General features: G+C 49.2%; 1 protein-coding gene across 17 annotated transcripts in view; it reads right to left on the bottom strand.

The window, feature by feature from the left end:
- The window catches only part of LOC149345259 (glycoprotein-N-acetylgalactosamine 3-beta-galactosyltransferase 1-like), a 229,092-nt gene that overhangs the window by 45,647 nt on the left and 171,075 nt on the right, over positions 1-12,370 (bottom strand). The window lies entirely within an intron of this gene.

Below are 12,370 nucleotides of genomic sequence, written 5' to 3'. Positions count from 1 at the left end.
TCTGTCCCTTTGCAAAATTCCTGATTGCGCTTTTGGAGTCGCTCATTGTGAGTGTGGCAGTAGAAGATGCTATGGCCAGTGCTATGTCCGCCTCTTCCGCTTCAAGAGAGGTGGTTGCCCTTATCGAGGCCGAAGCCTTGTGTTTGAGGTCGTGTGACACCACGCTTAGGGCGTATGCTGGGTTGCATGGATATTCTGCCGCGTCTACATAGGCTGCGTCTTCGTTGTCCGCGTATTTTTTATACAGGGCATTGGCGCGTTCTTCGCGTCTTTCCCGGTTGTGGGTTGGGTGTACGTTCTTGGGTAGTGGGTGGACGATTAGCTTTTCCTTGATTTGCTTAGGAATGCTGTGGGTGTTGTCCGGAGGGGGACCCGTTGGTTTAATGTCTAATGCGGCTAGAATGTGTCTGCCCGTGTTTGTGGAGGACAGTCTGTCCAATTGTGCTGTGCGGTGGGCTTCAGTAAGTTCTTGTAGAGTGTTGTGGACCCCCATGCGGAGTAGTCTGTTGTTAGAGGTCCCTTGTGGGAGATTTAGGGCCGATTTGTAGGCCTCTCTTATTAGCGAGTTTACTTTTTCCGCTTCTATCTTTGTGAGGTGAAGATAGGGGAGTGTGTATACCATTCTGCTAATCACGAATGCTTGCACTAACCGCCTTAGGTCATGTTCTCGCATGCCTCGGTGCTTGTTTGCTATTCTGTTGATTAGCCTGATGGTTTGATGTGTCATGATCGTGAGTTTGGAGAGTGTCTCTATATTGAGGCCGTTGCTTTGAATGAACATTCTCAGAATGCGGAGTTTCTGTACCTCCGGTACTGGGAGGCCGTCGACCTTCACGTGTATAGAGGGGTTTCCCTTTTTGTGACGGTCCGCGGTCGGGTGGAGCAGCAGGATATCGGATTTGGTCGGCGAGCATGCCAGGCCTATACAGGCCGCGCACTCGGCTACCGCGTCCGCTCCCGCTTGGAGGGTTTCCTCCATTTCGCCGACATTTCCAGTGGTCGTCCACAAGGTGATGTCATCTGCGTAGAAGGAATGGGACAAATGTGGGATGCGCTGTAATTTTCGTGCCATCGGTATGAGGGTAATGTTGAAGAGTAGTGGAGATAAAACGGAGCCTTGGGGTGTGCCCCTGCTTCCTAGGGGGAAGGGGGAGGATTTCGCGGACTCAAACCTATCTCCGCCGTTCTGTTATTCAGAAAGGCGGTTATGTAAGGGTGTGTTCTAGTACCTACACCTAAGTCAGATAAGGCGCTTAGTATGGCTTTGTGCTGGACGTTGTCAAACGCTTTCGTGAGGTCTAGGGCTAGTAGTGCTCTCGTGCGCTTGGCGTGTCTGGGGTGTAGAATTTCTTCGGAGATCTGGAGGATCACGTCCTGCGTGGACAGGTTGCTTCTAAATCCCAGCATCGTATGGGGGAAGAGATCCTGGTGGTGCATGTGGTTTTGGAGACGGTCGAGAATGACGTGTTCGAGGAGTTTCCCCAGGCATGAGGTGAGCGATATGGGACGGAGGTTCGCCAATTGAAGTGGTTTTCCTGGCTTTGGAATAAAGGTGACCTTAGCGTGGGTCCATTCCGGGGGGAGGGTGCCCTCCCTCCAGTGTTTGTTGAACAGTTTGGTTACGGCTTGGATCGAATTTTCGTCTAGGTTCCGTAATGTTTTGTTCGTGATTTTATCTCCGCCCGGCGCCGACGTGGTGCGCAGTGTGTGCATAGCTGCTCTCACTTCCCACGTCGATATGTCTTCGTCGAGCTCGGGGTTCGGAGGGCCTGAGTATTGGGTGAGTGGGGTCCTAGGGGTGGTTGTGAGATACCTGTCTTTTAAGTTCTGGGTCAGGGTGCTGTCGTCCACATTTAATTTGTGAGCGATGCGGGTTACGTTACGTTGTTGGAAGGCTTTAGTGTTCTCTGGTTCCAAGAGGCAACGTAGAAGTATCCACGTGTCTTTCAGTCCCAGATTTCCCTCCATGCGGTTGCAAATCTTGCCCCACTGTTGACGAGTTAAGTGTGCTGCATGTGTCTCGATCTTTTTTACTAAGGCCGCTATCTTTAGGTTTAGAGGTCTATTGTGTTTTTTTTTTTGAGCCACCTTTTTTGCATACTGGAGTGTGCTTCCCACATGTGAAGAAGTCTGCTGTTCACGATGTCCGTTTCCCGATGGCTGGGGACTTGGGATGTGGCACTTTCGACGTCCTTCGTGAGCGTATTCACTCATATTGAAAGATGTTCTATCTCAGCAGGGGATTCCTTCCGGAGATTCCTGAATCTATCCCAATCTGTGATTGTAAGTTGTCGTTTTACAGAGGGGGTGATTGACTTCAGTACGAAGGTTGTTTGAATGATGTAGTGGTCGCTGCCTAGGGAGATCTGCGTGTTGACCCACTGACATTGTGCGATGTTTTTGGTGATTGTGAGATCTGGGGTGGTGTTTAGCTGCACGCTGTTTCCTATGCGCGTGTGCTGTTGTGTATCGTTAACGAGGGTTAGGCCCTCATTTTGCAAGAATGTCCAGAGTTGTGATCCCTTTCTGCAGTTGTGCTTGTAGCCCCAGCTTATGTGTCTCGCGTTAAAATCTCCTAGGATTAGTAGCGGGTTTTTCGCGCTGATCTTTAATGATTTTCTAATGACTGCGAGAATGGGGGCTCCGCTGCTTTTTGGGGCGCTGTACGTGTTGAGGATGAATCAGCTAGAGCTTCTTCTAGTTTTTGGAAGGAGCTCTATCAAGTGGCAGTCTATATTTTCTTGCTCGATTGGGTGATCTGTAGCGGTGTAGGCTCTATGGACAAGGTTGGCTATCCGCGGGGTGGTGGATGTGTTTGGTTGGTGAGGAGTGTAGTTGAGGAGTTTTGCAGGGGTTTGCGTCTCCTGCAACGCGATTACCGCTGGGATCTCCGCGTCGGAGAGTGATTGTATGTAGAGCTGCAGGTTGCTGCGTTTAGAGCGGTAACCTCTGCAGTTCCACTGCCACACTCTAAGTTCCTTGCATGTTGCTTCCACCATGAACTAGCTTAGCGAGGGCGATTGGGTTGAATGTGGGTTGGGTGGAGAAGAGTTTGTCTAGGCTGCTTTGATGGTGAGCAATGATAGCATGTTGTGCACTCATCTTTTGCTCGAGTGCTGCAAGGCGGCTGTTGACTCCTGCTGCCCAAGTTTTTGTTTCCTTGGACATGTTTTCTATCTTTTGTTCGAGGATATTAATAACCCTAAAGATTGTCTCGAGGGACATTGCGCTATCGGTTGTGGTAGAGGTAGGTTCCTTAGCCTTGCGTTTCACGGGGAGGCATTGTGTGGGGGAGCTTGGTGTGCTGGCTACTGGTGTAGGAGTAGGTGTATCTCTGGAGATATCCATCTTTCCTGGGGTGGTTGATTTTTGTATTAGTAGTTGAAACTGTTTGCTAAGGTTCTCGATTTGTTGGCTTTGTTGCTGGATTTGCTTGTTCTGTTTTACTAGCTGTGTCTTTAGCTGGTTATTCTCTCGGACCAAGGAGGGAGATCGCGGGCCCCAGCTCACCTGTTTTTCGGACGCTTGGCCTCCGCTGCCCAGGGGTGGGAACGACGGTGATCTGTTCCTTGTTCCTTTTGGTGGAGTAGAGTTGTTCCTCGTTCCAGCCTTGGATCTGGAGCGAGAGTTGGCGCGGCCTCTCGAGTTTGACCGCTGCCGGCTTCGTGACTGTCGGTGGGTCGACGACTGCCCCCCCCCCCCCCCCCCCCTTCGTTTCTTTGGTAGAGTTGGCGGTGGTGCCTGGTTTCATGTTGCCCGGGCGGTTGAAGCGAACCTTGCATTCCTTTGAAGCCGTAAAGTGCGATCCGTTGCACAGGATGAATTTGACGTCGCACGTGGGTGGCTCGGCTGGTGGATGATTCTCCCCACATCTGCGGCAGAGATTTTGGCGAGGATCCGTACACACGTCGCTCCAATGTCCGGGCTTCGAGCAGTTGAAACATGCTTCGGCTTTCGCCAAGAAAGGGTAGCAGTTGTAGATTGACCCATAGAATTTGAGTTGCCCGGGGACCTTCTTGGTGTTGATGAAAGTAACAAGGATCGACTTCGTCTTGCCCAGCTGCCTCGCGTCGGAAATGGTGTGGGAATCACTCTTGTTGTAGGTTTGGAGGTCGTGGACGATCTCTTCTGCCTGCTGGTCATAGATGGCGTTGTAGAATACGCCTCGGACGACGTTGTCGGGTTGGGCTATGTAAGCTTTCACCGGGTACGTCGTGTCCCCGACGAGTAGGGAGGCTCTTCTGAAGACGTACTCACGGTGAACGAGTTGTTGCGGGTATTTATACGGTTAATGTCCTATTGACGTACAGCTTCCACGGGGAGTTTCAATATGGTGCACAGAAGGGAGAGCAGGAAGCTCCCGTTGTGCTGGCGAAGGTCTAGGCCTCCGTTGGGTCGGAATATAACTTTCAGGTCCAGGGTAGGCAATTTCGGTAGCGGAGCCTGGCGCTTGAGTTTAGGTAGAGTGGGCGAAGACGACTTGCCTCTTTGGGGCTGGGCCGGTGTGGCAAGGCCGGCCGGTGGCGAAGACTTGGGTAGCGAGGCCGTGGCAGAGACGGCTTGCTTGGACGAGAACGAAGCTGGGTGCGCTAGCTTGCGGGCCGTATATGCCCGGGTCCATCTCGGATCGGTTGCAAACTCTTGGGGCGTGATGTCTTCCCCTTCAACTTGGTAAGCCATGCTGCTGCAGGCACGCTCGACGTCGAGAGAGGCCATGGCGTTGCACGAATCGGGTGGTTACGCCTGGGCTAGGCCAAGGCGTTCCGTGGTCGAGCTATGCCTGGCGCGAGGCCAAGCGAGGCGTCCGCCCCGCGTTCGGAGCAATACTGGAAAACTTCACGCAAAATTCGGGCTCCAAAGCCCCGAGACGTGGATGAAAATTATGTGGAACAACTTTACGAACCGATTGCAGCAGCTTTCAGGTCATGGGTCCTTGAAAAACCGCACAAGAGTAGAAAATTCCGGAGCCGACGCGACACACGTTCGCTCGCTCTGGTGGCCACCTGGCGGTCCCTCTAGTGAGAAGAAAAACCTACCTCGCTTTTAACACATCTGTGCGATAATTTTCCATATTCGTATAGTCGCTATTAGAGCACTGCACGGGCCTTAATTATTCACGCGTCCCGAGCCCGTCAACCTTTTTCGTTACCCGCCCCCACCCGGCCCGATTTTTTTTCGATATAGGCCCGAACCCGGCCTGGCCCGCGAGGTAGACATGCCCGGCTCAGGCTCGGAAACAGCCCGAGTACTAAATGGACATCGGTAAAGTCAAAGCCTTTTGTTATGCTGATCTCATTTAAAAAAAAAAAAAAGCGGCTACAAAACTTTTAAAAATGGAGATAATGGAGGCCTCACTATGGGCAACGTTAACAAAAAAGCATTAATAAAAGAGGTTATCACAGATTTGCTCGCATTCGTAGCCTCCTCCTAACTAGTTAGGCGTCAAGGGGAAGCGAGAACGCGGAAGTGATGTTACTAAGTATGTGACAGGAAACGCGCGACCCACTTACGATGGGCACTATCACGCATAGCCACAGCTACTGGTTATATTTCGAGAGTAAACGCAAGCCAGCACGCGCTGCTGGTGTTTCCACCAGCGGTGCCTACAGTGCCTTGACGATGCATATCGGCGCGATAATTGTCTTTTTGTCTTCTTCTGCAATATATATATATATATATATATATATATATATATATATATATATATATATATATTACATTCTGACGAAGGACGTTCCACGGTCGAAACGTCAATAAATTGTTAAATTGTTTCAAGCGTTTCAAACGTTGGTCTACGTTCTTACTTCCACATGCAGTGCCAAGATTTTCCCTTTTTTTGCATTATATATATATGCACGCACGCGCGCGATTGCTGAATGTAACGCGTGCGCTTCACCACGTCAGAGCGCAGTTTGATCTGCGCTTATATATAGTACGCATGTATGTCTAACTGCGGCATGCGCTCAAATTTAAGGAACGTCACTCTACAGTTAGACGTGTGCCTTGCGTCACTTACACGTTCGCGTGCGTGCAATCACGATGCGCCCAACGCAAGCGCCCTTATGTCGAGCTTACTGCGGGCATACGCTCGATCGCGAACACACCACTGCACAGCGTAGCTTGAAACAAAAAAAGAAAACTCAGCAGCTATTCTTGATCCATATTGCAGCGAAGAAGAACCCACACACGGAGAAGAAACACGCAAAAAAAACAGCTGTGAGTGCAGCGTTCGTCCGTGTTTTTTTGCGAGTTCCTTCTCTGTGTGTGTGTGCTTCTTCGCTGCAATATGGATCAAGAATGTTACCAACTTGCCCAAAAACGTGTTTTACTCATCAACTATTGAAAGCACGTCACTTAGCTCGCAAAGTCTGGTCGATGGCGTTGCGTTGAAATTCGCCCGGCCAATTCTGTGTAACCAAACCTTCCTCCGGCCCGCGTCGGTTTTCGATGATGGGATCGCGAAGAACCGCTTTCCACCGTCGTGGCGCTTCTTGCACCCGAAGGCACAGCAGCCCGTCATGCCGCACAGATAGACGGCTTGAAGTTAGGCGACTGACACACGTTCCGAGCAAAACAAAAGCCGCTGTTCTTCACAGCAAGCAAAAGCGCAGTGTCCGCAACGACGCCTGCCGAACCTACGGTGCGCGGTTGGAGCGGACAATATGGCGTCTGCGGCCGCGAAAAGCGCGGGTTTAAAGGACTTTTGCGCGCGAAACCATCGACCAATGGGAAGAGGCGACGGGCGCGGGAGAATGAGAGGCGGCGCTCTGCAAAGGTTGTCGTTACTTTAAAAATTTCCAGGGGCTTTAGGGGCTATTCGCTTGCGGAGCGGCGGACGCGGCTTTCGGTGGCGTTTTAGGCTGCGTTTTTGAGTGTTTTGCGCTGTCACAAGGTGTGGACGTTAGGCCCTCGGCTTTCACGTTGTGATAGGCACTAGGCACATACAAAGTTTGCTGAAACTAGTTTTCTTGTGTAGCGGTTTGGAATAATTGTGCAAAGGGGTTACAAGAAACAGCCTAGATCTCTCATCGTGGTGGAGCAGCGCAAAGGACGGGACACAAGAAACAAGGAAAGACGTACCAACGATGCAACAGCACCAACTAGCCCAGCAACTTGCTCTTCTAGATCTCTCAATAATCAAGCATGACATTGACTGGCTCGACAGCTGGGAAAGAGAGCTGGAAAGTAGCAGCATTACAAAGAACATGTTCTTGACAAAGAGCACCTGCGAGGGACTTCGAGTCACGTTGAAGTCTACGACGGATATTTGTGAGGTGCTCCTTGATTGCTACAATTTCAGTTATGTCCTAACAAACAAAATGAATCAAGACCCTATTGAAGGGTTCTTTGGCAAAGCACGGTTCGCAGAAAGCCAAAACGATCATCCTTTCATGCCAGCCCTTATGCAGCTTTGCCAGAAATTGTCGATGTACAGTATCCTTAACACTCCGAAGTATGTCGATTGCAAAGTCGTTGACAGTGAAATACCATTGTCGGACCCCTGGTTTTTCAGAGCTCTCATTAGAACACACGACACAGCGGCATCGTGCCCTGGCTTCATCGATTTGATTAAAGAAAGGCTGGTCGACCTCCTTTTGAATGGAAGATTGGGAATGTGAAGGCATCATTCGCAAAGACAAATCGGACGGAGGGAAAGTTACGGACGGCATTTTTTACTATGTCACCGATTTTTTCTGCAGAAAAATATGGAAAGTAACCAGTTGCTCTACTTGCTTATGGCCCTCAGCGTGAAAAATAATTCTTGCTGAAGCAGCTCTCACAAATGTGAAGACCAGAGGAGGTCTTACCCATCCTAACTTCAACATATTTTGTCTTCTGAAGCAAGCAGAGCAGCGTTTTGTTAGACTGCTACACGCTGTGCTGGGACATCACAGACGCGGTGATTGATACATACACGGTGACTTTCCCATGCACTGATCACAAGGAAGAAGTAATCGCTCATCTTCTCCGCTATTACGTCGGCATCCGTACGAGGCAGAATTGCAAGCAGAGGAATGCAATCATGGCGGAGCAAAAGAAGAAACAGGCCAAGCTGTGTTCAACCTACATGGCGGAGGTTCCACGACTCAGTGCATCGTCCAAATAGACGGTGATCAAGATTGCTGTCACAGTCTTGCTTCTAGACTACACAAAAATAGCCCAGCAAGTTGTGATTAATTGTGGTTTGTGAATAATGAAGTGAAAATACGAAATCATATCTCTCAGAAAGGGCATACCTATAATAAATTTCTTTGTTCCACAGAAGGGCTATTCAGGCCTCAATTGAACAAAATATGCCAGTTGTGCCGTTTAACGTCAGGAAGCGACGCATGGGTATTCATGGATGCCGCATTGGAGGGCTCCAAATTTCGACCGCATCGGATACTTCACACCACTTAGCACACAGGAGTCTCTTGCGTTGTTTCGCGGTCGCTGCAGCCGGCATTAAACCTATAGTTGTCCGGCTCAGTAGTCGAGCTTCCTGGTCATTAAGGCATCCTCAGGCTTACGATTTTGGTGGTCACGATGTCGGCAAATGAAATAACTGCAGCTTCTTATGGTGGGCTGGGCACCCTGTTTCTATGTTGAGGAACCACGTTTTGAAACCCGCTGTACATTTTAGTGCCACAAAACATGGTGGTATGAAAGACAGAAGACATGCCGGTAATATTTACAACAAATATGCAGCTGCATAATTTGCAGGACCCTGGAACGCTCGATGGAGAATTTCGTGGCCCAACATTATTGTGGTCAATAAGTCGTTGCAATTATTCTCAACTGACATCCGCCCATCCCAGTTCAGGGTACCGTAATTATTTTACCTCTGAGCGTGCACTCCGGTTTTTCCTTGAGGGAGACAACACAGTTCAGCATCGTCGGTGTCGGCGTAAAAGAAGAGCTAGGCAGAGGTAACGCCAAGGGAATTTCCACTTAGCTAAACGTAGCTAAACGTAGCTAAACGTGCACTGCACTAGCCATTAAAACGTCGTAAATGCACACTCGGTGTCCTTTCGCTCCCTGCGCTCATTCGCATAACGCTGGAGGAGTTCTGCAACGCCCCACAAGAGCGCGGGTTACATTCCTGGCTGCGGAGACAAACCATCGGGCGGAATACAGAAACGCCCTTGAGGTTTCTGTGCACAATAAAGAACCCCAGTTCAGCGAAGTTAAGCGTGTTCTCTTCGGCGCATTGCACTGCTCAAGCAATGCCTGAGTGTATGCGCGTAGGCTCTTTGGCCCAAAGGTGGGAGCGTGCGCGTTGCGGCCGAACGTTTATATTTTTTAAGCATGAAATGCTTTTAGCTCCCGTTGTCGGCAGTGTGGTGACGTCACGCCGAGACCAAGAGCCATCATCCGGGCACTGATATCCACTGAATTCCAGTCATCCGGGCTCTGAAACGAGAACATCCGGGCACCGTACGAGACTTATCGAGATTTAACGAGACTCTCTAAGCCCTCCTACGCGACCGGCATGCAAGCGCCGGTTGGTCTCCAAACGAGTCACAAAAAATAACTGCTGCCAGTCCTTCTCAATGTTTATCAAGATATCAGTCGAGCTGTGCGTTTGATAATGCACGAAATTATAATTTCAGATTTCTAATAACGCGTGCAAAAAGCACATACATGCCACAATATTTAAGCATGAAATGCTTTACGGTGCGGTTCGGGTGTCCACCGCGATGACAGAGAATTACTGCTCCGTTTCCTGTCCTCAAAAAACGTTGCGTTCAAAGGGCAAGGCATCGCGACGAACGGGTGGTGGCGTTCCTACCTTCCTGTAAGGTGCGGCTCGGATGTCCACCGAGATGGCAGAGAATTACTGCGTAATTTCCTTTCCTCAAAAAGCGTCGCGTTCAAAGGACGAGGCACCACGCCGAACGGGTGGTGGCGTTCCGCGGACTGCCTGGCAGCGCTACAACACGCTGTCGCGTTTCACTCCTAAAGGCGAACCTTAAGCGTCATTAATTAGCAGTTTATTAGTATTTAGTCATTAATGAGTCATTACACACTAATCAGTAATTTGTCATTACTTCGTCATGAATTATGTGTGACGTAATCCAGCGGTAACATCACCACTGTCAAACACGCAAAGTGGTGCTGAAAACGCTTTCGCCTCTACGCACTTCGGACAGTTTCGAACGCGCTGCATATAGACCTCCTTCACCCCGCGACGTCACGGAGATGCGGTGGCGCTGATGTCAGTAGCGACTTTAGCGTGGTAGGCAAAACAGGTTCCGCCTGCCCGTGCCTACCGCAGCTGCCGCAGCTACCGGCGGCTGCATCGTGGCTGCGCACTGCAGAAGCAGCATGTACTGACCAGCTGCGTCGCTGTTGGATCCACGTAGTATCATAAAACGGAAAATTAGATTAGCCGTAATAGGTTCCTCGCATATAAATACCGAATTAGGAAATGGGCCGCGGTAGTAAAAGCGCGAAGCCTGGGTGTCGACCGGCGCTGCCAGTCAACGTACTTCACAGCAGTGAGATTGCCGCGCTCATTCACTAGCTGGAAAGCATGGTACGCTTAAAATTGTGCAAGAAAAAAAAGCATGTATGTAGCTGCGCACATATTTATCACCCTGAGCTGATGTGCACGGGCGCCGGCAGGGTCACTCTCCACCAAGGGGTGCGTTATTTTGTTGATAGCAGAGCATGTTTAAACTTGTGTAGAAGTTATACGAACGTATAATGGCGCGTTTTAGGTCATTTAATACATACTTCAAACTATTTCTTAACATGACCGACATATTTATTTAATTCTAGTAGAAAGAAGTCTGGTAAGTTGAGACAATCTTGCGCGGTCACGTTGGCATGCTTCGAACAGCGTACTTTGAGTGTGACAAAAGCCATATGCTTTTCATTGCATCAAGCATGTGTCATAAGCGGCTTCATGAAGTAGTACATAATCGCGAAGGCTGTTTGGAAAGAAACAACCGCAGGCGGGCTACCAACAGAGGCACGTAGCGAGATTGACAGGAGATGGGGCAATAAAAAGTGTTTTCATTATTGGTGCGTGAGATATGTAACAAATTTGGTGCAAATATGAAATTGCTCTGCTAATTTCAGTAATGCGTTTTATTTTCAGCTATACCTGTTGCAGTTCTTGGATAACTATAATTAACACCCTGGTCAAGTAACCCTGAGTCTTGAATAATTAAGCAGAAAGTGCGGAAATTTTTTATGCCAGCATGTTGCCAAAGCCCTATTCTCTAAGATGGCGGTATTACTTCTTTTTTTTTAGATTCTCAGTACTTATGCATCCAGAGAAAGATGAAAACTTTTCTTACAGAAATAACTAACATACTACTGCTCCTGTCGGAAAAAAAATCGAGAGATTTAATGCACTCCTCAACGTCTCTGGAATCGTTAGCGACAAATTTCTATTTCCATTCGTTACAAATTTACGAAGGGGTGAGTGATGCCAATCGCATAAAATGTGGTAGATCGCAAAACAAACCTTTAAGTGTATTCCCTCGTTTATGGCCTCTTCGCTTTCGCTTTGGTCAAAGAAATGCGGCACTGAAATCAACGAAACCTCTGATCCCTGTTCTTCGTTGTGATACTACCATTGTGGTGCTCCGTCGTCGGAAACCCGCAGAATTTGCGACGTGCCAGGACCATCAGAAAACCCATTACATCACAATTTTTGACGACCACAGATCTAAAAAACCGTAATGTTATGAATTTCTACTGAATATTTTGCTATAATTTTTCGTAACCAAACAGAAGACCCAGGGCTGGGAAAGAATATAATTTCAGGAATCCAAACTTTTCACCAAATTGACAGTTTAAGAAGGGGAGAAGTCGCCCTGGCTGGTGCCTGATCTGACGGCTAAAAACAGCGGTTACGCGAGACAGATGAGATCGAGACACGATCGACGCTGTCCCCACATTTCGCACTGTGCGACACGTGTGTCAACAGACGGTGAGCGCACGTCGGCTCTGCCGAAAAAACGCCAGTACTTCCCTCACCACTGTCCCGAGGTAAAATCATTCTTGCTAGTGCAGAGTGTCAAAAACATTACTTTATTCAATGACTAGGGCAGAAACCAACATTTGAAACGCTTTCTATCCATAATAACACTGTGGCGAAATCCGCCGTACATGCCAACGGGAGCCCGTGTACTTCGAGGAGTACTAAGCTTAAAGCACCAACCATTGTCATGATTCTCAGAAACTCAAAACGCGCCTACAAGCCTTGAGGAGGAGGAGGATAAACTTTATTTTCGTCGACAGATGTATCTGACGGTGTGGGGTTAGAGCCCCATCAAGTGGCCATGAGCCCGTGGCGTTCGGCGACTTCTAGGGCTCTTGTCACAACCCGGATCTGTGTGTCCGAGTCGGAGCTGAGCAATGCGGCCTCTAGGGG

This window comes from Amblyomma mixtum, chromosome 5, assembly GCF_055824585.1.
Source record: "Amblyomma mixtum isolate Tamu chromosome 5, ASM5582458v1, whole genome shotgun sequence".
In the NCBI taxonomy this organism is placed as follows: domain Eukaryota; kingdom Metazoa; phylum Arthropoda; class Arachnida; order Ixodida; family Ixodidae; genus Amblyomma; species Amblyomma mixtum.
The sequence above is the reverse complement of the archived record's forward strand: the minus strand, read 5'-3'. Positions and strand labels throughout refer to the sequence as shown.